General features: G+C 39.6%; 1 protein-coding gene across 4 annotated transcripts in view; it reads right to left on the minus strand.

Moving 5' to 3' along the window:
* Nucleotides 1–27,794, minus strand: part of GRIA3 (glutamate ionotropic receptor AMPA type subunit 3) — a 315,236-nt gene that overhangs the window by 216,407 nt on the left and 71,035 nt on the right. The gene's annotated exons all lie outside the window — the stretch shown is intronic.

Below are 27,794 nucleotides of genomic sequence, written 5' to 3' on the forward strand. Positions count from 1 at the left end.
CCTACTGTGTTGAGATTAGCTGAGCCCAGTGTGGCCTGCTTGGGAGGAAGTCAATACAAATATAGTAAAAGTAGAATTGACATGGATATTGCAGTGTAGTGTACTGAAAAGAACACTAGACTGAGACTTCAAAAACTTGATAATCTCGGCCTTGAGTAAGTCACTTAGCATCTCTAGGTTTCAGCTTATAAAATGAAGAGTCAGTCTCCCGAGAGTATAATGAAGATCAAGTGAATCCAGGTGTGAAAATGTATGCAAAAGTTGAATGTATTGTTACATTAAATTTTGTTTAACCAGAAACTTCAGTTAGCAGAATTGTCCTCTTCCGTTGTCCTTGACTTAAAAGAGGCAATACACAATAAACCTCTCACACTGGAAATTTCACCAAAGCCATGTCCAGAACTCAGTTCATGTATAGTTTTAACTATCTTCATTTCTAACTCTGGACATTAAAAATAGATGTTCAAAATAATAACTCTAAAACCCTGAAAGAGCCTCAAATACCAAAGATTCAATCATATTTTTAAGGTGGGACATGAAACCAGACATTTCAAAACCAGACATGCCAAAAGTAGACCAAACTAAATACGTTGTTTCAACATTCTTGTAGTTTCAGCTAAACCTAGTTTATCAGAATATTCTTTTAATTAGAACAGTCCATTACCCGAGAATTTTGATGAACTTATCCTGAGCTACCTTATTTTTAATAATAAAAAAGAGTGTATTTAATTTGGTGTTCCGCCATAGAACCATTTTGATAGCCAGACCCAAAAGCACCACAAAAAAAGATGAAGTGTTTTTCTGTACAGTTTAGGGGCAAAAGATGGACATGAAATAAAGTGAGACTATAGTGAAAAGAAGAAATGTCTGTGTGTTTTGGTTTCCGTGTCTAAAACCTTAGGATGTCTTTTCAGGATGAACTCAGGAGTGTGGCTGTGATTGAGAATCAAGAAAGTGATGACTGATTTGCCCTGGGAGCCCTATTTGGAGCTATGATATTCATTTGTGAGGTGTGAGCTGCTGATCTTCATTTGATTCTTTTTCTCTGGTTGCAAGATGGAGTTACAAATGTCTGCAATCCTTCAAACTTTCAGTTTTATGCACAGTTGGGAATGGAGTACCTTGATTCATCAAGTAGTCTAATTTAACAGAGTGCTCCCTATTCACTTTATAGGGATTTGTGATTTTCAAAGTGTAAATATAAAGGAAAATATAATTATAGTGTTGTATCAATTTGAGCATACTTTTATTTTTCTTTGGTAATTTAAGGAGGTACTTCAAGGCCTTAAAGGGTTCCTGAGCCAGGAGGTGGAACGCCAGGTCCCCATATGTTGTTGATGTGCAGAGGGCTGGCTAATAGAGAAGTCTTTGGGAAATTGACGTGCTGAGAAATCAGCTTTGTTGTGTTATTCTGCTGGGGCTTGAAGGGATGCTATCTGAATTGGTTAGAATATTCCCCACCCACTTCTCCCTCCCTCTGCCAGCTCCTCTCAGTCCTCTTCACCTTGCATACTTCTGTACATCCATCTGCCTGCTGTTTTGAAACTTCCATTTCCTTGAAACAAAGCAATTCCATACGAAAGGAGAAAGCTTTGAATCAACATCCAAACTTGAAATCTGTTGGCTCTATATAAAAAAAAAAATTAATTGACAGATAACATTGTATGTTTTTATTGTGTACAACATGATGTTTTGAAGTATATATACCTTGTGGAATGGTTAGATCTAGCTAATTAACAAATTTATTATCATTATTTTATGGTAAGAGCACATAACATCCACTGTCTTTACATTTTTCAAAAATACAATATTGTTACCTATAGTAACCTTGCTGCACAATAGATTTCTTGAAATTTCTTCCTCCTATGTAACTGTAATTATGTATCCTTTGACCAACTTCTTCCCATTACCTACTCCCACTCCTATCCTCTTGTAACCACCATTTTATTCTCTACATCTATAAGATCAATGTTTTTAGATTCCATGTATGACTGAGATCATGCAGTGTGTGTCTTTCTATGCATGGCTTATTTCACTTAATGAAGAAGACACAAATAAATAGGAATATATCCCACGTTCATGGAATGGGAGAATCAATATTGTTAAAATATCCATACTACCCAAAGTGATCTACAGACTCAATGCAATCCCTATCGAAATACTAATAATATTCTTCATAAAACAGAAAAAACAATGCTAAAATTTATATGGAACCACAAAAGGCCCATAATAGCCCAAGCAATTCTGAGCAAAAAGAACAAAGCTGGAGACATCACATTACTTGATTTCAAAGTATACTACAAAGCCATAACAACCAAAATAGCATGAAACTGGCATAAAAATGGACACATAGACCAATGGAAGAGAACAGAAAACCCAGAAATAAATCCATGCATTTACAGCCAATTGATTTTTGGCAAAGATGCCAGGAGCATACATTTAGGAAAAGGACAGCCTCTTCAATAAATGGTGTTGGCAAATCTGGATATCCATAGGCATAAGAATGAAATTAGGCCCATATCTCTCATCATATGCAAAAGTAAACTCAAAATAGATGAAAGACTTAACTGTAAGACCGGAAACTATAAAAGTACTGGAAGAAAATACAGGGGAAACACTTCAGGACATTGGTGTAGGCAAAGATTTTATGGCTAAGACCTCAAAAGTACAGGCAACAAAAACCAAAATAGATAAATGGGACTATATTAAAGTAAAAAACTTCTGAACAGCAAAGGAAATGATCAACAGAGTGGGGACACAACCTACAGCATGGGAGAAAGTATTTGCACACTATATGTGAAACGAGGGGTTACTATCCATTGACTCTTTTAAATGACTTATTTTGAGGACAATAAAAACAAATGGTGATATAGTCCTTTTCTAGGGTTTCGGAGTGCATCTGCCACCTGGTGGGAAGGGGACTCTTCCAAGAAGCCAACACTGATCCTGCACTCTCATGAGTCTAGAATGCTCACCATTGTACATGGAACTGCTTCTGCACTCTTATCAAAGAGGCTGGTTTACCTGGAAATCTGGGCTATCTGTGATTGCTGAAACATTGACTGCTTATGAAGCCTGCAGCCTGTTGTGGGAACCTAGGTAACTATTTTGTTCAAAATACTGCTGACTTTTCTTACTATGAGTCAAAGCTTGATTTGAATTTCAAAGCTGGAAGGGACTTCAGAGATCATCCAGTTCAAGGATTTTCAACCCTGGTATTCCCTAGAATCACATGAAGAGGTTAAAAGTCTAGGCCCCACTACAGATCATTATCTCATTTTCCTCATTGTCTTACTTGATTGTCATGAAAATCAGGAAAGTAGATATTATTGGCTGCATTTCACAGATAGGTAAACAAGCTCAGTGATGCAAAGTGGCAGGCACCAACATTACATAGAACTGTGATTTGAGAACAGGTCCTTTGAATCTATCTTGAATGTGAGACCTTTGTATTCTCTGTAAGTGTTGGAACCCTTCCTGTCACTTTTGGGGAGCAACCAGTCAACAGAGTGACATGATTTTCAGACCTCTGTGGTTATTTACTCAGGCTTCCCGAGAGAGGCGAGTTTGAGCCAGGTCTCAACATGCACTGGCTCTATCTATTCTCAGAGAGGAAATCCATTGTGTCCTTCCTGCATCACAAGGCCTTACTTCCTTAGTGTGGCATAGGAGACCTTTCATCCTTAGACTCCTACCCCTTTTTCTAGCTTCATTTCTCGCTTCTTGTTTTCTGCCTTTCTGCTGAAAAGTTTGTAGGAACCAGACTGCAGAGCACTTGAAATACCTACTATTTGATAGCACAATAGGGCAACTATAGTCAATAATACTTAATTGTATATTTTAAAACAACTTAAAGAATGTAATTAAATTGTTTGTAACTCAAAGGATAAATGCTTAAGGGGATGGATGCCCCATTCTCCATGATGTGCTTATTTCACATTGCATGTCTATATCAAAACATCTCATCAACCCCATAAATAAATACACCTACAATGTACCCACAATTTTTTAAATAATAAAAAGAGTTAAAAAAAGTAGTCAGAGGAGTTCAAACTTTAGTCTCTGGAGTGGTGCTGTCCAATAGAGCTTTCATTGCAGAAATAAAATGCAATGATAGAAATGTTCTCTATTTGCACTGTCCAATACAGTAGCCACTGTATTGAAATTTGAAATGTGGGTAATTAAACTGAGGAACTTCATTTTTTTTTCTTTTATTTTATTATACTTTAAGTTCTAGGGTACATGTACATAACATGCAGGTTTGTTACATATGTATACTCGTGCCATGTTGGTGTGCTGCACCCATCAACTCGTCAGCACCCATCAACTCGTCATTTACATCAGGTATAACTCCCAATGCAATCCCTCTCCCCTCCCCCCTCCCCGTGATAGGCCCCGGTGTGTGATGTTCCCTTTCTTGAGTCCAAGTGATCTCATTGTTCAGTTCCCACCTATGAGTGAGAACATGCTGTGTTTGGTTTTCTGTTCTTGTGATAGTTTGCTGAGAATGATGGTTTCTAGCTGCATCTATGTCTCTACAAAGGACACAAACTCATCCTTTTTTATGGCTGCATAGTATTCCATGGTGTATATGTGCCACATTTTCTTAATCCAATCTGTCACTGATGGACATTTGGGTTGATTCCAAGTCTTTGCTATTGTGAATAGTGCCGCAATAAACATACATGTGCATGTGTCTTTATATCAGCAAGATTTATAATCCTTTGGGTATATACCCAGTAATGGGATGGCTGGGTCATATGGTACTTCTAGTTCTAGATCCTTGAGGAATTGCCACACTGTTTTCCATAATGGTTGAACTAGTTTACAATCCCACCAACAGTGTAAAAGTGTTCCTATTTCTCTACATCCTCTCCAGCACCTGTTGTTTCCTGACTTTTTAGGAACTTCATTTTAAATTTTATTAAATCATAATTAACTTAAAGTTATGTTTAAATAACGACATGTGTCTAGTAGTTATCATACTGTCTCTAATACACAGCTCTAGAGGTACAGCTCTAGAGGCAGTAAGGAAGGACACAATAATGGCATACTTTAGGAAAAGTCCTCTGGCAGAATTATGTCATGTCAGATGCTCCAGAGGGGATTATGTAAAGACTAAGGCTATGAGCACTAAAGTTAGACTGCCTGGATACAAATTCCAGTTGTATTATCTGTGTAACTTTGGGAGTGTCATTTGAGCTCTCTGAGCCTCTATGTCCTCACCTGCAAAATAAAAACAGCAACACTGCCTAGATAATAGAATTATTGTGAGGATGACATAAGATAAAATCCATGAATTGTTTTAGTGCATTGGCTGGCATACAATAGGCATACCTCTGTATAATTTACAAATTTTCATCAGCTCATGGCTCAGTGAGGGAGGAAAGGGGGAGAGATTCTGTGTTGCTCAGCTGTTATACAGGACCCAGCTGCGTCTCTGTCAATTAAAAAATGTAATAGTCTCAAAATCATCACCTAGATATGAGAGTTTATGGAAAGGATGGAAAAAGTAATCCCAAGGGAGGGAGTAGGTTGTAAGGAGAGGAATCAGAGTGACTGTTTTCCAAATGAGCTTCAAAAAAAAGCTTGGAACCAGCAGGTTCTGGAACTAAAAGCAAATGCACTAGAAGAGCAAAAATATAGAGGAGAAAAATTACACCCATTTGGAATCTCCAGAAATGCATCCTCAGATAATGGATGGAGCAATGGACTGAGAGTGAAGAGACAGCCACTGACCTGCTGTGTGACCCTACGTAAGTCATTTTCCCTCTCTGGGCCTTTGTCTTTTCATAGGTAAAATAATGGGTTAGACTAGATTTATTTGTTTTAAAAACACTCAATGTGTATGTTTGGGGGAAATGTATGCAGATATAAATATAAATAAAATAATCCTTGGCCTCAAAATGCTTATATTCTTTTTGGAGAGACAGATAGAAGCTAGATACAATGATACAGGAAAAGGCACATTTGGAGCTTAAAGGAACAAATGCTTCCAACTGGGAAAATGGGAAAGCATTCATGGAGGAGGTGTTAAGATGATGTGTTTTAAAGGATAACCAAGATAACAACCAACTTAACTAATCAAGATCAGTTCCAAGTTCCAAAGTACTATCAGATGTGTATGATCTCTTTAAGTGTCCATATACTTCATGGACACTTTAAATTCTTAGTTCTAGGATACTTTCAAGAGCCCAGTGGTGGTTAGTTCATTTAATTAGAAGATGATGATGCTGAGGAAGTCACTAGGCTCCTTCTGCTCTAGATCCATGGAGTGTACCTTTAACCTTTCTACCTGTTTGACAAATGGGCGTCCCTTGCACCAGTGAAATACTGGAAAATGTGGTGGGAAGGGCTCAGTAAATCCATCCCACTTCTGGGAAAATCTCTTCAAGGACAGATTAGAGAAGTGGTAAAGCCTAGTGGTCAAATATGTGAACCTTGGCCCCTGACTGCCCAAGTTTGATTTTCTGCTTCATCATTCAACAGTTGTGTGAATCTGGGCAAGCTACATAATCTCTCTGTGTCCCATAAAATGTTGATGACAGTCCTCATAGGATTGTCATTAGGTTTAAATGAGCAAATTCATGCAAAGTATATAGAACAGTACCTGACACATAAGTGCTCACATAGGTTTGCTATTGTTATAATTATCTTTGTTATTATTATTTATAATATTATTATATAGCTATTGTTATTATTATTGTTATTATCCTTGTTATTGCTACTCAAAGGCCTCATTTCTGGAGTTTGCATTCCTTCACTTCTGTTGTTATCTTGCATATGAGTCAGTCTACTGTTCGTGTTCTAATTTAGTTATTTTCTCAATTTGAATGCCTTGGTAGGTGCCTTAGCCACTGGACTGGACTGACTAGCAGGAGCCTAGTGCTGCCTTTTCCCATGGGCCCAGTTTAGCTTCCATGGTGTCAGTCTACAAACTTGCCTGACACTGGGAAAATTTTAAATTCTAATGTTGTGCAAATTGCTAATTAGGGTTGTAAACATTCTCCACTTCACTTCCCTAATATTTTTTGGTCATGGAATTCTTCCCACTGTCACTCTTGGGGTCTGCGCCTGGTGCTTAATTACATTTGGGCAGACCTGCTGTCTGTGCAGTGGCCTGGGAGTGCCCTACATCCCACCTTGATGTTTGCTTGGGATATGCTTTCTGAGGCTTAGATCACTCTTAGAGAACACAGGGGCTGGCATCTGCCAAAACGTATTCCTTTTTCATTTATCAAAAAGCAAAATAGAACAGAACAGGATAGCATAACATATGGGAGGAGGGGCTGGTGGTGAGAGGCAAATGGGACTAGTTTTACTTTCTGAAAAGACCTAGTAACATTACTTTTATGTCATGGACAAGTGACTAGGTAAGACCAGTCTCATGATGGGATACTTTTTTCTCTCCCGTGTCTGCTTTCACTTTTTCTCTCTCATTGCCCTCACGCCTCTACCAGTGTTCCATGCTGTAGTATCAGTCACAAGCAAGTGTCATGAGGAAGCAGATGCCTAATAGGCACTTTTTGATGGTTATGTGCAGCAGAATGGATCTTATGGTTAAGTTTGGGTTACCAGATTTAGCAAATAAAAAGACAGGAAACACATTAAATTTGAATTTCAAATAAACAAAAAATAATTTTTAGTATAAGTATGTCCCATGCGATATTTAGGACATTTGCTTATACTTAGAAAGTATTTGTCATTCATCTGAAACTGAATTTAATTGGATGTCCCATATTTCATCTGGTAACCCTAAATTAGACGGAATAGATGGTCACTTAGGTAGCATAAGTTAAAGACCTGAGAAACCCATTTGCCCAACGACATTGCTTTCACTGGCCTGGCTCATTGCTTGAAGTATTTGCTGTATACAGTATCCTTGAATAAAGCATTAGAAGCTTCAGTCAAAACATGTGTATGACTTAAGAAAAGTTGTACATTGAGCCATTAATCAGCATTTAATTTAATGTCTTAGCCCAGATTAGCTCTATAGGTGAGTTCACTGATCATCTCATAAAGTCTAGATAAAATGAGACACAAACCAGGTGAGTTTAATTTGAGCGAGAAGTGGGCTAGGATTAGAAACAGAGTGATGTCCAAGAATGGGCACCAGAATGGAAAGTCCAGAGTTAAGTTCATATACAGAAAGTCACCTATATGATAGGAATGAAGAGGTGTTGGGCCCCTGTGGCCACAATGCCTGATAGGTCACCATTAGTCTTCCTTTTGGGTTACCATTGCTTTCTCTCCAGTCCTCCTTCCTGAAGAAAGGCAGCCTTGTATAACAAAAAGATCCCAGATCTTAGAGTCAGACCTGAGTTCAAGTCTTAACTCTGCAACTCACAAGCTGTGTGACTTAGGTCAGGCAAGCAGGCATTCTCTTTTTTGTTTCTTCATTTTTAAGGCTGGGAAAATGATTTTTGCCTTGGAATTCTTGTCAATTCTCATCTGATTGTTGTGAGGAGTGAATGGAAACACTTTATGTATAAGTCCTTTGAAAACAGGTACTGACAAAACACTTTTGAAGCATTAAAATGCATGTCTTCCTGAGAAAGGGGCAGTACAGTCAACCAGTCCTGGTTATCTGGTGTATCACATAACTGTTCTCCTTGAGGGGGAAAGATGGCCCCACAAGAAAGCTAGGAATATCAGTGGTGGGTGCTTATGTGGTGGGGAAGAACGGCCCAGGCAAAGAAAGCTGTGACTTCCTCCCCCGACTACCAAATAAACTGCCAGCTCTGCATTTTGCCAATGACTGATCCTATGACATGAGCTCAGAGCAGGAAGGCAGGACTGTAGGGAGGAGGTACGGAAGACTCCCTTGAAATACTGCGGGTGGCATTCACCAGCTCTCAAGGAAGAGCTCCAAGTTTAGGGGGACAGGTGGCCAGCGGAGGTTTTGAATCTACCAGAGGAAATTATCCTCCCTCTGTGTGCCCAGGATAAGATCTCAGAGCCAGGGAATGTTTGTAAATGGACTCTCTCATTTAAATAAATCCCACTTAAATATTTATCAGATCATGAATATGCATGTTTCTCTCTCTCAGTGCTGGAAAGAGAACGGGTGTGTAATTTTTAGATGGCACATAAATAATGTAAGGGGGAAAAAGGGATCTTTGTTCTGTGTTGACTGTGTATTTACAGCATCTCAAGAGGTCTTGAAATAATGAACTGATTTTTCCCTTTCCCAGTCTAAATGTGCACTTGGAGCTTCACCTGTCCTGTCTTTAGGGTGATTTGCACACATTTGTATCCCCAGGGGAGGATTTCTGGAGGCAAGAAAATGAGAAAGGTCAACTTCCAATTACTAGTGAGTTAGCTAAGGCAACCCTTCAGCATCCTGCCTAACTGGCTGCCCCCACCTCAGATTGGGATGAGAAGGGTGGCAAGCAGGTTTGCTTCTGCACCCCCTATTCAGAGGCTCAAAGGTGAAGGCCTCGAAGGAACTTCTTTAAAAAGCAAATGTCACTGAGGTGGGTAGCCACTATCCTCCCTAGCCATGAACACTTGGACTTGGCTCCATGCATCCAGGGAAAAGGGAACAGAGCAGTTTTGATGAGGTCTGCAGGGTAGGTTGAAACGTGGTCAGGGCCCCAGGCTCCCCATAAGAGGAAAGAAACTGCAGACTGACTATACCTACTTTGCCCTTCTATTTGGCTGAGAACCAGATGTGACTGAAGCCCAAGGCATGAATAAGTAAGAGAGGATGTATCCCTATCCCTGAGTTCTCTCTGCTGGACTCTGTGTTCCTAACTGCCCTTCCACATTTGCATATTCATGACTTTGGGATTAGGCATGATGTGCTTGTGTTCTAAACTTCTCCCCCTCTACCTGTACGTGGAATTGAGAGAGGACTGAGTTACCCTTTTTCCCTAAAGCATCTTTAAAAGTAAAATCCTTTCTTTGCTAATAGGAGAGTTGAAAGTGGCTGTCAGTATGGAGTAACAGGAAGAACACTTTCACTGGGAGTTAGGAATCAGGGCGTCTAGCACTGGCTCCACTACTTACTAGGAGTGCAGTGTTGAACACATCACTTAACCTCTTCATGCCTATACTTCCTCATCTGTAAAATGAGGATCATGAGAGTACTTTCTTGGTAAAATTTTTGTGATGACTAAAGGAAATGATGCATTTAATAAGCTTATCCCAGAGCATGGCACATGAGTGCTCAGTCATGGGTGGAGGTTAGTCTGAGGAACTAATGATTCATTGGCCCTGAAACTTTCTCTGAAGGCTGAGCCTTTCATTGTCAGTAAGGATATAATCTTTTGTCCTAAAGGTGTGCAGCAGTCTGGTGTAGTGGAAGATTTTTGGACTGGGTATTAGGAAACTTTGGCCTTAGTCCCATGTTTACTGCTCATTAGCTGTGTGAGCTTGGACAAATCACTTACCCTCCCTAAAAATATAGATTTTAAAAATCTGTAAAGTAACAACAATATACCTGCACTGCCCTCCTCATTAAGCGTGAATGATGATAAAAGACATGGGGAAAGTGCTTGGAAGTGTAAAGTGGTAGGTTATCTTTTGAATAATATTAATTAGAATAACTGAATGGTCTTCCATTTCAGTAGGTTCCAGTTAAACAATAATTTTGAACTTTCAGTTTCATAATAGATGAGATCATGAAACAAATAGTTTATGGAAATCTTCTCTAATTTCAAGTTAGCACATCTAGAGAGGAAAACAGATGGGTTCTAGAAACAAAAATCAGATCTACAGAGCTCCAAATAGCTTATCAGCGGCTATAAGAAATTATGGGGTCAGTGAGAAGGTTTCCTTTGCCTCCAATTTTTGTCTTCTTTCTGTCTCTTCTTCTAAGATGCCTTATTAATCTGAAGGGGAAGCAGTACATACAGATACAATGATAAAACACCCAGGATTTTCTAGGACAATCCAAATTTCATTTGTCTTTCTTCTTTTCTATAAAATTAGTAACTAAATTTGAAATTACTAAATGTGATTTCATGTTGAAACTTTTATACAATTTTAATCATTTATCATAATTAATAGTTACACTTTATTGAGTACTTCTGTTTATCAGACACTGTGCTAAGCGCTTTCACAGTATCTCATTTAATTTTCATAACAGTCCAGTGAAGTAGATACTATAATCATTGCCATTTTACAGACGCTCAGACAGGTTATTGTCCAAAGTCACACAGCTAATCTCTGTCAGAGCTGGGATTGAATCCTCAGGACTGACTGCCTTAGAAAAGTCAGAAAGAAAAGAAAACATATTTTCAGACCTTGTGTACTGTTTTCGCATTCAGAAAATAGATCCATTGTACCACAGAATTCTGAACATCCACTTGTGGGGGAACAGCCCCTATGATCAAGTGACGAGGGAAGCTTGAGTTTGGGGAACATTGAATTTGGATTTATGTGGGCTGTCAGTGAGGGTAGTGGCTATCCTATCTTTTTATTTGTTTGTCTTTGAGGCCACAAAATACCTTTCCCGTGATCTCCCACAAAATAACCAAATATTCTGCATGCTCTCTGATGGTTGTCCTTTGCTTTCTCTTCATGGCCCGCCTAGTGGATGATACACACAAATGGCTGGGCCCATCCAGCCATATGGCAATGTCCTCAGGAAATGGGCCTGCAGGTGAAGGGAGAGCTTGGAAGGGAACTTTGAACTAGATACATGACCATTCCTTTCAATTCCTAATAGTCACCAGCTTAAGCCAAACAAATGCAAGACCATAAACTGAGCTTTGTTTCCCAATTCTAAGATTCAATATGTACTATGAATCCAGGGGAGCCTAAAAACATGTCAGAAAAGACGTATGCTTTTTGTTTTCTGTCAACTTATTAAGAAATGAAAATGTAGATATATTCTTGGTGGAGCCACTGACTTCAAGAATTTCCAAATAAGTCTGTTTAGCTTAAGCTGCCTTTAGGCATTTCCGTTTGCTTGTGAATAAAGAGAATGTCATTTTCCTTTTTATGATTCTCCAAAATATATGCCCAGTAAAACCATAAAAATGCATTGGTACAGCTTTTCTGATTGCATTCTTCTCTTTAGCAACGGGCCTAACCTTAGCAAAATGTGGGATAGGCGGATGGCTGGCTATGTAGTTAGGATTGTTGGAAGGAAATGAACCCCCGCCCTTTGTGATCACCAGTATTGCGATTCCAAAAGCAAGACTTCCTTCCTTTGGCCCGAGGCCTTCTACACTTGCCTAAACCACAGAGATGTCTGAGAGAGGTTGTCCATCAGCCATTTCTACCTTCATGGAGTGTTAATAAGTTTCCCAGCTCCTCTCCTGGGAACAGGTTCTGATTCTCATAGAAGAAAACCAAAATTAGCACATTGGAGAGATGAGCAAGGTGGCACCAAGGCATGGGAAACATCAGCTAGGGCAGCTAAAGATCTTCATTTTATGTCTCAAAAGTCTGCTTTCCTGTGACCCTAGTAAGAGCATAATGGTAGTGGCAAACACTTACAGAATGCTAACTATGTGGCAGAAACTGTTCTAGGTGCCTTTCATGGATGTAATCCATACAACAGTCCTATAAGTTAGGGGCAATTATTATGTTCACTTTATTGGTGAGGAAACAGTCACACAACACAGAGCCTAATGCCTGTGGTCATTCTTGCACGTCACAATATGGCCCAGAGAGGATACCACAAAAGCCCCTGTTCTGATTAGCATTTAATGCCGTGACTTGTTGACTTGTTAATCGATGTGAGAAGTAGATAGAACTGACTGCATTCTCCTGGGTGGGTGAGTACATGAGGAACATGGGAAGGTACATTGACTCTTTCAATTCTGTTGGGTAAAGCCTTACACAAAGCACTGTGACTGTGTGGGCACAAAAGGAAGAGGCTTTGCTCTCGCATCTTAATCACTTATATACAGAGCAGTTCTTTTAGCTTTAGGCAATTGCCCAGTCATACTCGGCATTTTGATTTTAGCTTACATCACTATGCCATTCTTCTTTATTCCTGCAAGATAGGGTGCAAAGTATATTACTGCCATTATGCAGATAAAAGAATTGAGACAGGGTAGAAAAGGCTTAATGCGATAAATCTGGGGCTAGCCTTCAGATTTTTCAAATCCCACATTTTAAGTAGAATTACAGATTAGGAGACTCACCAACTTGACAAAATATGGGCCAATTCATTTTTCAGAACCTGAAACCTCAGCCTTAAGAACTTTAAAGACCTTTCTAGCTTGACATGTCTAAGATCATTTTTTAAATACTACTATCCAGCACTATGCTAGGTGGATAGAAGTGGTGGGATAAAAAAAAATCACTAAAGTGATTTTTAAGGATTTTCAAAGGTTTAAAGGTTTTTAAGGTTTCTACCTTATTGATGAACCATGACATACGTATATTATTTGTTATTTATATTTATATTATTTATATTATTGAAAGGAATAAAAAATGGAAGACAATGGGTAGTTTTGGTAAATAATATTGTACTGCTTCCTTTCATCCTGTGCCAAATGAAAACCAGTAATTCTTTCTCTAGGATTTTCAAAAGGAATACATTTGTGCCAAGAGCTTTCCAAGAGAAAAAGAGACTGGACCAATCTTTGGAAGCCTTTTTCTCAGCCTCTCAGAGGTATAAAATGCTTCTGTGAAATAGTTCTGTAGTATGCATGCTGGAACCTGGAAATTTTACAGCTGATGCATACAGCTGATGCAATATATTACAGCTTAATATATTAAGCAAATATAAAACCTCACATCAAATTTCTTTAGCAAAAAATACTAAGCTTATGATGTTTAATGTTGATTTTGTTTATTCTTTATTTGTGTCTGTCAGTCATTACAGTCTTAGGAACAAGGATCTCAGGTCATTGTGAGATCAGCAACGTTTGTCTTTATGGCCCTGAAACTACTCTTTTTCTCCCTGGATTTAGTCTCTTTTCTTCTGTGTTCCCCCATCCACTTATATTTCCACATACAATTATTTTGTATCTTACTTCTGCTAGTCCCTCAAAAGGATGCTCCCTGACTTTTGGGAATATGTAATTGAAGGGACATCTGACACATTCCTATTCCTGAGATAACTTCCCTTACTTTCCATGCTCAGTCAAGCCTAAGAAAGATAGAACCAAGAAGGAATATACATTGTGAAAAGGCACTATTTTATACTCACAGAAATGCCTTTTGGATTATCTGTGCCAAGCTTACCTCCTCTGGTACAGACAACTGAGAACTACCTATATCAGTTCTCACATCATTTTTCATCCTTGCCACATTGCCTACACAGACATTTTGAAGCCGTTTTCCTTCTTTAGTTTTTCATTAGGAGCTGTGGAAAATAATACCTTGCTACTCTTGTTTTTAGAGAATTCATGTGGCTCTCTAAATACCATTGATTTGTATGAAATAGTGTTATATCTACACCCTAGCTCTTGAGATTCCTCATATGTTAATGATTCTACTGGCTGAGACTCAGGAACCATAAGGCGCACTGCAGCTTTGTCCTCTAGCCAGAAACCCATGACTAAGGTTCCCAGAACCAAGATATCTGTTTTGCTTTTAAGTTGGTTGCACCAGGAAGGTAATGTTTTTGGTAGGGAGGTTGGGTCAAAATCAAGGCAAGCCCAGTGCACAGGAGGTAGATGACTATCTAATGTATTATCTGAGGACACGATCTACTCAAGGCCATGTGCTTTGCTAGCTCCTCAGTGTTCCTGTAATCCTACATTTTGTTTTTAGCTAAAGTTATCTCATTCACTCATTCAGTTGTTCAATTTACAAATAATAATCCAGGCAGTATTGGCAGAGACAAATAAGACAACAATCTTGTCTTCAAGAAGTTCATAGTATTGTGAGGGAGTTAAACATATAAACAGATAATACTACTATTGTAAGACCATTGCTGCATAAAGAGCTGTGAGGATACACAGCAGGGCTAAGGGGCTGGAGATCTAGGGCCTGGGGAAGCAAATATTTCAGCAGAATTTTGAATGTCATTTACCATATAAAGTGTGTGTGTATGGGGGAATGGAGTGAGGGGACTAAGTACTAAAAAATTGAAAAGTATTTGCAAAAGAATGGAGGCAAAAAAGGTCATAGTCCATGTGACATACTGAAAGTAGCATAGGTCCATATGGTTATAGTATAGAGCATTAGTACTTAAGGGATGGGTGGAGAAGAGACTAGGAAAGTGGGTTGGAGTTTTGTTGGATCATGAAGGGCCTTGTGTGCCATGCTTAGAATTTAGGGGTAACAGGAATGTTGTTGAAATCTTTTAGGCAGGGGAGTGACATCATGGGAAGATTGCTGTTTATCAGTGGTGGAGGGGGTAAGATCAAGGAGATCAGTTAGGAGAATGGTGCAGGAGATGGTGGGAACTTGAGCTTGAGTCAGTGGTAGTGGAAATGTAGACGAGGGTCTTTGGTGATGAGATGTGCAATATGACGAAGAGGCAAGATTCAAGGATGAGGTTTCTACTTTGGGCAACTGGGCAGTGCCATTCACTGAGTGTGGGAACATAGGTGGAGGCAAAAGTTTTCTTGGAAAAAGGAATAAATTCGGAATTCAGAATATTGAGTTTGAGGTCCAGGTAGGGCATCAGGATAAAGGTTTTAGAGGGAAACCAAACTATGGATCTAGAACTGGAGAGAGAGGTTGGGGCCTCTGGAAAGCCCATGTGAAATTGTAACTGTTTTGCATAGAGAAGGGTTTTGAATCATTAGAAAAATATTCAAGAAGCAAAACTGCTTTATCTTTTATCCCAGAAATTCATATCATTTTTGAGGAGAAATACTCCTTTTATTTTAAGGAATCCTGGAAACTGCAAATGGTTATATAGGTCTGTGTTTTAAGACCTTGAAGAATGATGGCAGGAAAGGCCTTAAGTGGAGAGGAGGCCACTGTTGAGAATACTGACAAACCTTGTTAGAAGAAAACTTGTTAGAAGTGTGTTGTGTCAGCCCCTGGCTTGGAGATCTACCAGGAAGGGTTTTAAGATCTACTGGGATATCCTAATCTACTATCTAGGCATTGTTTCCTTTTGCCGCCTATCTATCAGAGTCCTGAAAGGGTTCAGGGCACAGAAATGAACAAGAAGAGAAATATGTGAGTGCACTTAGGAATTTAGAAATTGGCCTCTGGCCAATTTCCAAAGCCAATGTGGCTGGTTATTTGTGTCTCCATAACCCTCCTTAAGAGTTCATTTCAAACTTCATTTGAAATAAGTTCTAGTTTCATTATACAGGTGACCCTTGAACCATAAAGATTTGACTGCATGAATCCGCTTATACATGGATTTTTCTCTGCCTCTGCCACACTTGAGAAAGCAAGTCCAACCTCTCCTCTTCCTCTTCCTCCTCAGCCTACTTAATGTGAAAACAATGAGGATGAAGACCTTTATGATGATCAACTTCCACTTAAAGAATAGTAAATATATTTTCTCTTCTTTATGATTTTCTTAATGACATTTTCTTTTATCTAGCTCACTTTATTGTAAGAATACAGTATATAATAGATATACCATATAAAATATGTGTTAATGAACCATTTATGTTATTAGTAACGCTTCCAGATAATAGTAGGCTATTAGTAGTCAAGTTTTGAGAGAGTCCAAAGTTATATGTGGATTTTCAACTGTACAGGTGGGTAAACCCCCTACTCCCATGTTGTTTAAGGGTCAACTGTAAATGGAAGTGTTGTAATAGTTCACAGAATTTTAGAATCAAAAGGGATCACTCTAGATTCTATTTATGTATTTATTTTTTTATATGTCCATGCTGCCCTTCTAAACTGTGAGCTTATTAAGGGGAGGCACTCTGTTTCATTCACTTCCATAACACCTGTAATTCCCGACACAAAATTCCTGCACTCAGGAATTGTTAGTTGCAGAATGATGGAGTCCACTCCCTCATTTTACAGGTGTAGAATCTGAGGACCAGAAAAGCTATTGTGACTTGCCCAGGATTACGCAGCTACTTAGTGGCAGAGCTGGGCCTGGAACTGAGGTTTTGATTTGATGATGCTTTTCTTCAACACCTTTAATGGGACTATTCACCTCTCATAACAGAGTGTTCTTGACATGTGGAGACAAAGGTTCTTTGACCAAACTCTCATCATGCTCCTCTGAGCCCTCTTCTCAACCCCGTCACAATCTTGGCCTATAAAGACTAGAACAAAACACTAACATAGTTTCTAATAGCCCAAGACAACATCTCTAGGATGATTCTAGTCTTCCTTAAAGTGGCTGCCTGAGAAGACTCAAGGCTGCCAAAATAATTTATTGTTTGTTTCACCCAACACCTGAATATAGTGCTCCTGTCTGCCAGCCTCTGTGGAAGGGTAGCAGCCTAACTTTAGTAAGTGTCAGTTGACAAACTCAGATGAGTTTCACACAGACCAAACCTCTGTTTTCCTGCTTTTTGTAACTTTTCACTTTCCTGACTCTATTGGGCCCCCTTTCATCTCCCTCCCCTTTCCCTCATTTTCCCTTCAAAATGCCCAGCCATCTCTGTACAAATTGAAGGTCGGTTCAGTTTATGCCGAACGCTTTTCCCTACTGCAATCGTATATTACTGATTAAAATAGGTCTTTAGCTCTTTAACAAATGTCCAGCTTTGTTTATCTTTGACTGGTTAGAGACTCTATATGAAACCAGACAGAATGTTCCTGGAGAAGTTTCCTCTGTTTCTGAGCATTCCTCCTGTCTCCTAGATGCTTGGTGGATTCTTAAGATTACATTTTAAAACACAGAGGATAGAGTGCCAGTACTTTGTGTGGCCATTTGCTTATGAGAGGGTAAATATGGATTCAAAAATCTACTTGGTGATTTGTGCCAACCTCAGTTTCTAAACATCTCTGTTTCCCTTAATAGCTCACTATGGGTCTGTCATCCATGAATTCATCTAAGCTTTTATTTAGGGGGAGGGGAAAGCTATTTATATTTTCAGTCTAATCCACCACTTGGTGTAATGAGTTCCATCTGTCTCCTCCATTTTCTACCTGCTGTGAGAAGTAGAGTTTCCTTTATTTGTCCTAAATTCACCTCTGTGGGCATTATGTTGGTAAGATGCAAAAGCATATACACACTCTCAGACGCAAATGTGATTTAGGATGGAAAATGACCTCACTATTAATTGTTATCTTTGTTTACAAGCATATTAAAAATGTAAATGAAAGAGAGCCCAAGTAATGCAATTGAAAGCACCATAGTAGCAACTATTTACCCCAAGGAGAAGGATGTAAATCGTTAACCAAACGGAGACCCATTGACACAGGAACCTGTGGAAATAAATGGGAAGCCTGCTATGGAATCAGCACCCAGCCAAGCACTGCCTGCCTGCAGTGAAGTTGAAGCACCCTCTAAAAGTTCAGTGTAGCCCAGGAACATAACCTGTCAGCCTTCTTGGCTGACATGATCTTAATTAGCCTCTGTTCTACTGCTGAGAAAGCCTGCTGAGGCAGTTAACACCAGAGAATTAATCAGATCGTTTGTGGAGTCGACAGAGCAGGACAGCAACCAACACTGGCAACTTATTGATTGGAAAGGATCCAGGAAGACAGGGAGTGAAGTAGTCTCTATGTGTGCCCCCTCTTTCCTCTGAATGGCGATGCTCTACAGAGACTTCAGTTGGAGGTGAAGTGAGCTGTGCTCCACCTTGACCTCTGCTCTCCTCTCCTCTCCAATTCATATTCTGTCCTCCTTGCTTATACGCACTTTTTGGCTAAGGCATCATGTGTAGCCATATTGATGCCAAACAGTGTGTTTGACTGCAAGAGAGTGGGAAAGAGCACTGCTGATTTTGTTGCAAACTGCACTTTTGCTACAGGATTAGTTGAGAAAATGGGATTTTGCCAATATTTCCCTCCCTCCCTTTGTTTACTGCCTATTTTCAACAGCCCTGTAATTGCTTTCCATTTAGTAAAAGGAACATTGTTCCTTTTTGAGTTTTTCTTTTAATTGTATTTCTTGCCTTGAGCTGTGAAGTTTGGGAGCATTGATGGGGATGCCATGTTGTTTTGGTTCTAGATACCAACTTGGCCTTAGTAATCAAGGTAAGGTCATCGCTAGGGGAGGCAGTTCTGTGGTGGCCTCAGAAACATTTGTGACTTCTTCCATTAAGCCTTGCCTGACTAGAACAGCCTGCCTATCATGAACTTTCTCTTCTTTGGATTCACACAGTACTTCACATCCATACTACACAATCTAGCTCTTGCTTTATGCTGTTTTACACTAATATTTGCTTCTGTGCATTAATCTTAATATGTCTCTCTGGCCACGATATAAGCTCTTCAGAATCAAACGCTCGCTTTACTTATTAAATAGAGCTGTTATTACTGATCTAGGCATAGTAAGAGACACTCAATAAATGCTAGATTGATTCACTGACAACCCCTTAAGGAGTTTCTGCAACCATTTATTTGACCTGCTGCTTCCTTGGCAGTGTTGACATCTTGGGCTGGATAATTTTTTGTTGAGAGCATGGAGAAAGATACTGTCCTGTGCTTGTAGGATGTGTCAGCATTCCCGGCCTCTACCCACAACTAAAATGTCTCTAGATATTGCCATATGTACTCTGAGGGGGGAAAATTACCCTCACTCTCTATTGAGGACCACTGTTCCATAATGGTAGTAAAATAATAAGAACTAAAATTCATTGAGCATGTTACTGTGTTCAGCTTGGTGCTAAAGGCTTTATATGTATTATCTTGTTAAACTCTCACAACAACCCTACCTTGGCTTTAACTGTTGTCTAAAGGGCTCCAAGGGACAAACCTCAAAGTCACAGTTGCAGGTCTATATCGCTGTCCATCCCTGCCCCAGGGAACATTTAGAAGAACCTTTTCAAGGACGTTTCAGGCCCAAACCCTGAATTTATAGACTACTCCAGCGAACCCTTAATGGTTAATGAACTACCTATTCATTAAAAGCTAGATATTCAGCTTAGTGAGGGTTAATTCCCTCAAGGAGCTTGATAAAAAGCAATAGAAGGTCAGAGCAAAAGCAACCCTGCCAGCTGTCACCTCCTTTTTTTTTTTTTTGAGAGTTGTGAATACCATTTCAAACAGCTAATGCATTGTAGGGGGGCTGGAGATCTGTTTCTTTAGCTCATATGATGACATTTTAGCTCAGGAAGCAGAATTTTTAGCTAGCCTACTGAAGTGATATTCCTACCCAACATCCTTACCAGCTGTCTTGCAAACAATGCAATTGGTCACAAGAGGGACAGGGTAAAAGAAGTTGGATAAACCAGTGCAGATTCATCCTTCTATGGGGATGGGGGGCTACTCAATGCATATCTCCTGACAGTAGCACCGTTTCTGCATATGAAGGACAACCCAAGAGAGAAAATTTGACATTTTAGCTTAATTTGTCTCTAGAGAGGAATGTCTCTGGCTGTAAAGTCAATTCAACTTCAAATTCACTGCCACTAAGGAGTTAAAAATACATTAAAATTAATCATGTCATTTTCTGGAGAAATATTCTACTTATGGAAAATACCTTTATAGGAAAAATGCCTTTCTGAGTCTGAGCTGGAAATATTACAGTAAACAGGATCTAATCACAGTGAAGCCTTTTTTCAGCTTTGCATGACAGCTGTAAAATATGACAGTATTTATTAATAGTTGCTGCTGCCTAATCTGCAGCATTGGAGAGCTACAGCAAAATATGTTAAGCTACCGAGAGAACAATTTCCACAGTAACTAATATTCAGCTACTGAAAGGGTAGTTTAATGTCTTGTGATTTTTTTCCCCCTACTGATGGTCCAACCCCAGGAATGAGCTACTAAGCTAATAACCTTTGTGGAGAGGAAGTGTTTAAATGATAATTTATTTCAAGAGCTGACAACAAATTGCTCGGCACTTTCTCTTCTTATGCCCCAAAGCAGTCAAGGATGTGCAAATCGAAGTATTAAAAAATATGACAGCTCTGGTATTTTCATTTTCAATGAAATTCTCATTACAGACAAATGTACAGTCTTTTATTCACAATCCAGTCCAAATAGTCATTCACTATTATTATTGTGCGGGCTCTCAAGATGCTCTCATAGTTGAAAACTCATCACAATAGATTAGGCAGGCTGTGGAAACTACCAAATGTCTCAGGTACTGTCAACCCTGATTATTGCTGCTCAAACAGGGGAATTTAGTATCTGTCTCTCACATGATAATGTACTCGCTGGGCCTTCCTAATTTATTCAGATGTAAAAAGTATCTTGAATTTCAATAAAACTCTCTTGACTTCACTTTTCCCAGAAGGCAAATGGACACGACCAGAATTGGAGCCATCTGTTTCCTTCGTACATCTTTTAATCAGTTCTTAAAGTGAAGAAGAAAAAGAATCCATGATAGTCTGTCCTTTTTTTTTTTCTTTCTTTCTTTAATCATTGAGATACCCTGCTACTGTCTTAACAGTTTTGGCCAAGCACTCATGGTACTTAGCTGGAACTTTAAAGAAGTTCATGATAATGGCCTATCCTGAACCAGAATAGGCTCCTCCAACCAGAAATATAGCCCCTTAGCAATGACAACCTGCAGGTTTATCTTTCTGTGCTCAGGAAAGTCTCTGACTCAGAGAAGAATAGATGAGTTCCCTTCCCTCAGAATCAGGGCCTCAGCACAACCCTCCATTAGTATGCATCACAGCAGTTACCTTCTGCCTACATTTAGAATTCTGCCGTCTCTCTGCCTTCACCTTTGCAACTCATTTACCTCTTAACCTGGATTTTTGACCTCTTGCCTGTCTGGATTCCTGGTACCCTGAGACAACAAGATACTACGTTCATTTGTGGATACCACGCCTTAAGAAGGAAATTGGCAATTGGATTGCATCCGTGGGAAGACAACCAGGATAGGGAGGGTCTAAGTATCTGGTCTTTGAAGAATGGCTGAAGGGAAGACTAAAGGAAGAGGTAATAGTTGTGTTCAACTGTTAAGAATGTAGGAGGCAGTATGTCCGTCAGAGAACAGTACATAGACTGTGGAACGTGGCAGACCTAGATTGAAATCTGGTTTTATTACTCTGTAGCTGTGTGACCCTAGGAACAGTCATTTAACCTTTCCATGCTTTGGTTTCCTCAGTTGTAAAGATGCAGGGATGTTACAAGGATTAAATGTGATAATCCATAAACTCAGGGCCTAGTGCATAATAAGTGCTTAAGAAATGGCAGTTGCTCTTATCAAAATAAGAATAAAATGATAACAATAACAGATTTGTTGACATGTGCCATTGATTGGTATTGAGGTGTGTGTGTGTGTGTGTGTGTGTGTGTGTGTGTGTGTAGGGAGAGGAAGAAAAGGACGTAAGGAGTGGAGAGGAGAAAGGAGGAAAGGAGGCGAAGAAAGAGAAGGAAGATAGACAAAGAGGGAGAGAGGGAGAGGAGAGAGGTATTTTGTGCTTTATTTGGGAAAGTAGAACTGAGTGAATGGGATGAGGCTAGGCTATGTAAGTAGGTGGAGCATGACAACATGCAGAAAGGTGTGAGGAACTGAAACTTTGCTTGTCTCTCAGTAGAGTTCAAATCCAGCCAGTTGAAACATTCATAGTCCTCTGAGGACAGGCCCTTTTCTCCTTTTCTTGGGGAATCCCTTTACCTCTTAAGCCCTTTAGGACCTTCCAACATTTTCCCACCTTCCTAGCTATCTGACAACCCTTTAATCTTTTCACAAGGTTCTTGCTCTAATGAATGCATATTTCATTGGTGGATATGGAAACAGCTGTATTAAAAATTATTTTTTTCAGGCCCCTTAGATAAGTCACTCTTTCAGCAACAGTATTGTCAGGTTCTCAGAGCCAAGACTTAGTTCTGCTTCTTTTAAACCCCACCAGTGGCCTAACACAAGCTAGCACTGGAGAAAGCTTGATAATTGCTTGTTGACTGATGGAATAATGGTTACAATTGCCTATGTTCCTGTCACAACCTTTGAAAGAAAATAGAAAGGTCTGTTAGAAGGCTGTTGACTTCCAGAGAGTTACTTGGGAACTGAGTAGGGAGTTTCAGGTTGAGAATGGGAGACAGCAGGAGTTTATTGAACACTGGCAAGAAGGTAGGGACTAGTTGCCTCAAAGGGCACCCAGAGCTATTATCTCATTATCTAAGCTGAGAGCCACAGCTGGGCTGGATTCTTTCATCTCTGTGGGCTGTGCCCATTGAAGCCAAGGAGAGTTGTCAGGTGCACGAGAGTCTGTCTGCAGTTCTCAAGTATGTTGCTGTTCTGGGGGAAATGTTAGCACCACAGAGAACTAGGTCACTTGCACCCAAAAAATAAGTCTAATAACTGGAAGAGATGGCCACCTCCCTGGCATGGTTTTAGGACTTTCTATATAGGAAGGCATGTGGGCAAAGGACCTCACAAACTGGACTCATGGTGCCTGGAATCCTGGAATTAAAAAGCTACACCTTGGATTATGGTTCTGTATTCACAGAAGGCCTTTGCCTGAATAGAAATTTCTTCTTCACTGGATGCACTAACCCATCAAGTTGTTAACAGCCATAGATAAATAAGCATGAATAAATTGGTCAGTTGAGCTGTTGTCACTAGCAGAGAAAGACTATTAATCAGTGGGAAGAAAAAGCAGGATAGGGAAGTTTTTATGAAGCTGTAGAAGCAGGTTGAGACAGAGATGTTAAGGTTTAGCTCCTGCTAGGGAGGGCAAGTGTAAACATAGTGCCATAGTAAGAGAAGAGGATGTTAATAGAGAAGAGAGGGTACCGATAGGGCAGACAACACACTTAACCTTATAATTTTTTCAAAAACTGTTCTTTTATGTATATAGCACCAAGAATGTAATTTTCAACTTTGTATTAATGAATCAAGCTAGTATTTTAGAAACTAAGTGACAAACTGCAAACCCTAAATCAGACTTTTGTCTGCAGGCAGAAATAAAAGCAGAGTCAATAAAGCCCTGAAATCCACTCAATGTTTCATAATTTCAGAGAAAACTTTACCCTGGTTGTGCTACAATTCTTTTAAATGACCTCAAACATTTAACCCATTTCTCAGCTCCCCACTCATCCCTGCCCGTATACAGTAGAGTCACATCATTTGTATATTTAGCTTATGAATTTAATTATAGGTGTTCCCTTCTGTTTCTCTTTCTCGTCTCTCTTCTGTAATTTAAAATATTCTAAAATTATATTTTCTATTGTAATTTCTCCCCGTAATTTTTATTACTAAAGCAACAGATGATCATTGCACAATACAAGAAAATACAGAATACGGCCGGGCGCGGTGGCTCAAGCCTGTAATCCCAGCACTTTGGGAGGCCGAGACGGGCGGATCACGAGGTCAGGAGATCGAGACCATCCTGGCGAACACGGTGAAACCCCGTCTCTACTAAAAATACAAAAAATTAGCCGGGCGAGGTGGCGGGTGCCTGTAGTCCCAGCTACTCGGGAGGCTGAGGCAGGAGAATGGCGTAAACCCGGGAGGCGGAGCTTGCAGTGAGCTGAGATCCGGCCACTGCACTCCAGCCTGGGAGACAGCGAGACTCCGTCTCAAAAAAAAAAAAAAAAAAAAAAAAAAAAAAAAAAAAAAAAAAAAAGAAAATACAGAATACTCAATATTTTAAACAACTGTACCAAGTGGTTGGTATGATTTATAAATTGGGTTTTCTTTTCCTTCCTTCCTTCCTTCCTTCCTTCCTTCCTTCCTTCCTTCCTTCCTTCCTTCCTCCCCTCTCTTCTTTCTCTTCCCTTGCTCTCTTCTTTCTTTCTTCCCTTCCCATTCTCCCTCCTACCCATACCCATCATTCCCTCCTTCTTTATTTTTCTTTCTTTCTGTCTCTCTTTCTTTCAGTCCACTGTTGAAAAACAGATATGGGCTTATTGTTGATGAATCACCAAAGGAGGTTGGAAAACACTAAGTAGGCACACAGGGATGTGCTATGTACTAGGGGAGGCACAAAGTATAAATCTAGGGGCTAGCCAGTTGTTTATTATCACACCAGAGAGAAATGCTTGGGAAGGTATAGTATAGAGCATACTCAGTTAAATAACAGCAGAAGGCAGTTATAGTCAATGCCAGATGAATGACATGGACAAAAGCATTCTGTGGGTGTTTAGAGGTGGGTAAGATCTCTGCTCCTCAAAACTAAGTCTCCTCCTCCTCAAAACTAAGTCTCCTCCTGTCCAGTCACCTCACTAAATGGCATCACTATCTTCCCATCTTACCCAGTCTCTCAAGCCAAACACATAGCAATCATCTATGAATCCTTCCTTTCCTTCACATCCCACAGTCAATCTGTCCCCTAGTTCTGTTAATTCTGTCTCCAAAGCGTACTTCAACTCCATCTCTTTTTCTCCATCTCCAGCTTAGTCCAAAGCTGCCATCATTTCTCATCTAGATGACCACAATGGACTTTCAATTGGTTTCCCTTCTTTTTTACTTGCACCACACTCTGTTCTTTACAGAAATTTAGATCATGTGACTCCCCTACTCAGAATCCTCCAATGACTTCCCACTGCAATTAGAATAAAATTCGTACTTCTCAGCATGGCTTCTGTTTATACTCTATGGCTATGATCTGGTTCTTGTCTACCTCTACAGTCTGCTCTCAGGCCACTTTCTACCTACTTGTTATCCTTTAGCCATACTGTACTTCTTTCAGTTCCTCAACCATGCCATGTGACCTTTGCATTTGCTATTTCTACTGCTTGAAATTATTTCCCTCTACTCTTCACATGGCTGCCTCCTTCCAATCCTGTAGTTCTCAGCTTAAATGCTCCTTCTCAATGAGGCCATCACTGAACATCCTTTGGAAATTAAGCCCTATCCATTATTATGTGTCTCTTTTTTTCCTTCATAGCACCTTATTTAAATGTGCAATTATTTTATTTGTTAATTTACTTGGTTTTTGTCTATCTCCATCATTAGAATGTAGGTTTATAAGGCAGGAACCATATCTAACCATATTCATGTGATTTTTATTGTAGCTTTAGCATCTATTACATTAATGAATCATTTTGAGCTGAAGTGGTCAAGGAAGGCTACCTTGGGGAGGTAGAGTTTGAGGCGGGTTTTGAAAATTGGAAGAATGGGCATGATTACTATATATCAAGATGAAGGAGACAATTCCAGGTAGTAATAAAAGTACGATTGCTGAGGCAGGCATGGTTCTGGTGCATTTAGGCAGCAGTGGAAAATGGGAGCTTCCTACAATGGGAGGTTCTCATTGGGTAGCATAGGGAGAATGGGTTTTCTAGTTGGTTGAGGCATAATCATGTCAAATCTTGAAGAACAGACTGCTTTTTTCAATGTGGGCAATAGAAAACCATTGAAAATTTTAGAACAGGATCTTAGTACAGTAATGTAAGAAGGCTTTTCAAGGGATAAATTGGTGTAAAAGTTTATGGGAAGTACTTCTTAAGCAAAGTGGATTAGTCCCACCAGCTAAATGGCTGCAGGGGAAAAATATAAAGTTACGTGAGTCAGAAAGCTTTCTTTGACTTTGAGACCATAGACTTGTCCAAACTATTTAGTTAGATGATTAGAGAAAAGATGCAAGGGTAAGAAATAGATAGATGGTCTTTTCCTCCCATTCTTCTAGTAGAGAGCTAATGAGCAGAGAAGGGTCACTCGAAATGAGGATAAAATTCATTAATTGTGTCTTCTGCTTTTGAATAAATGAGAGGTACAGTGTTGGTGGAACTGATATTTAGTTTTTAAAATGTTTCAGGAGAGAAGTGGCCTGGCTTACAAACTTCAGTTCTGAAAACGAAACTGATATGTACTAGATTACGCTGTATACGGTACATGGAAACAGGCTTATTTATTCTCAGTGTTTGGACAAAATGAAATTTATTAAAATTTGTCAAATGATGAATTAGAACATTTAAGCTATTTTGTATCTCAGTCAGACAGGGCTCTACGGGAACACACAGTTCCTTCCTGGCCCTGCCGTTTGCTTGTTTTCTTTTCCCCTCCCCAAAGCCCCATCTCCCTTCTCTCTTGCAACCCATAACTTATCTATCTTTCAAGGTTAGCTTCTCTAGCAAGCTTTCTCTGAAAACTCTACTTTTCTGGAGTGCAACCTTTCCACAATTCTTAAAGTAATCAGAGTATACAGCATAGCACTCAATTTGATATTGTTCTGCGTTGTTCATGAATTGCTTTATAAATATCTTTTTCTGTCCACACCCCCTTGAAACCATATTATATATGCATCTATCACAGGATTGGAGACCACCACTGGGGGTTGATAATGGCTTATAGAATGGATTGACTAACTGATAATATATAAGTTAGGATTAGTAGCAAGATACAAAGTGTCAGTATCTGATCAAATATCTCAAAAAAAAAAAAATCACAGAATTGTAGAATATAACATTAAGAAGGAACACACCTTAGGTGAGGAGGCCAAGTCCAAGAGCATGTCAATGAGTTGGTCAAGGTCAACTTGTTAGTGAGTTAGTTAGTGACAGAGCTTGGACTAGACCTCTGGTCTCCTGCTTCAGGTTTATGAAATTTGATGACAGTTTGGAGGTAAGTACAATAGGGAAATACAGGCCTAAGTATTTGCTATTAAGATTTGATGATGCAGCAAAATGAGAGTAAAGTGAAGAGTGTTCTGGATTCCCAAGAGCAGAATGGCCGTTCAAGTTAAGTTACTTAGAAGGACCTCTTCTCCAGGTACCCCTCAGGCAGATAAGTCTTTCATGTAATCCTTCTGAGTTTAAAAATTCTGAGTTAGGGAGAATCACCCCCAGCCTATAAGCGGAACCACAGGCAAATGACTGATTAAGTAACATTGTCTTCTGGAATGTCTTGGTGATAGGATCCCTTGGTTTTACCGAGGAACCCGTCAAAGACAACTGGGTGTTGGAGGAGCCTGATTAGATGAATTATGATGTGT

This window comes from Chlorocebus sabaeus, chromosome X (genome assembly GCF_047675955.1).
Source record: "Chlorocebus sabaeus isolate Y175 chromosome X, mChlSab1.0.hap1, whole genome shotgun sequence".
Lineage (NCBI taxonomy): Eukaryota > Metazoa > Chordata > Mammalia > Primates > Cercopithecidae > Chlorocebus > Chlorocebus sabaeus.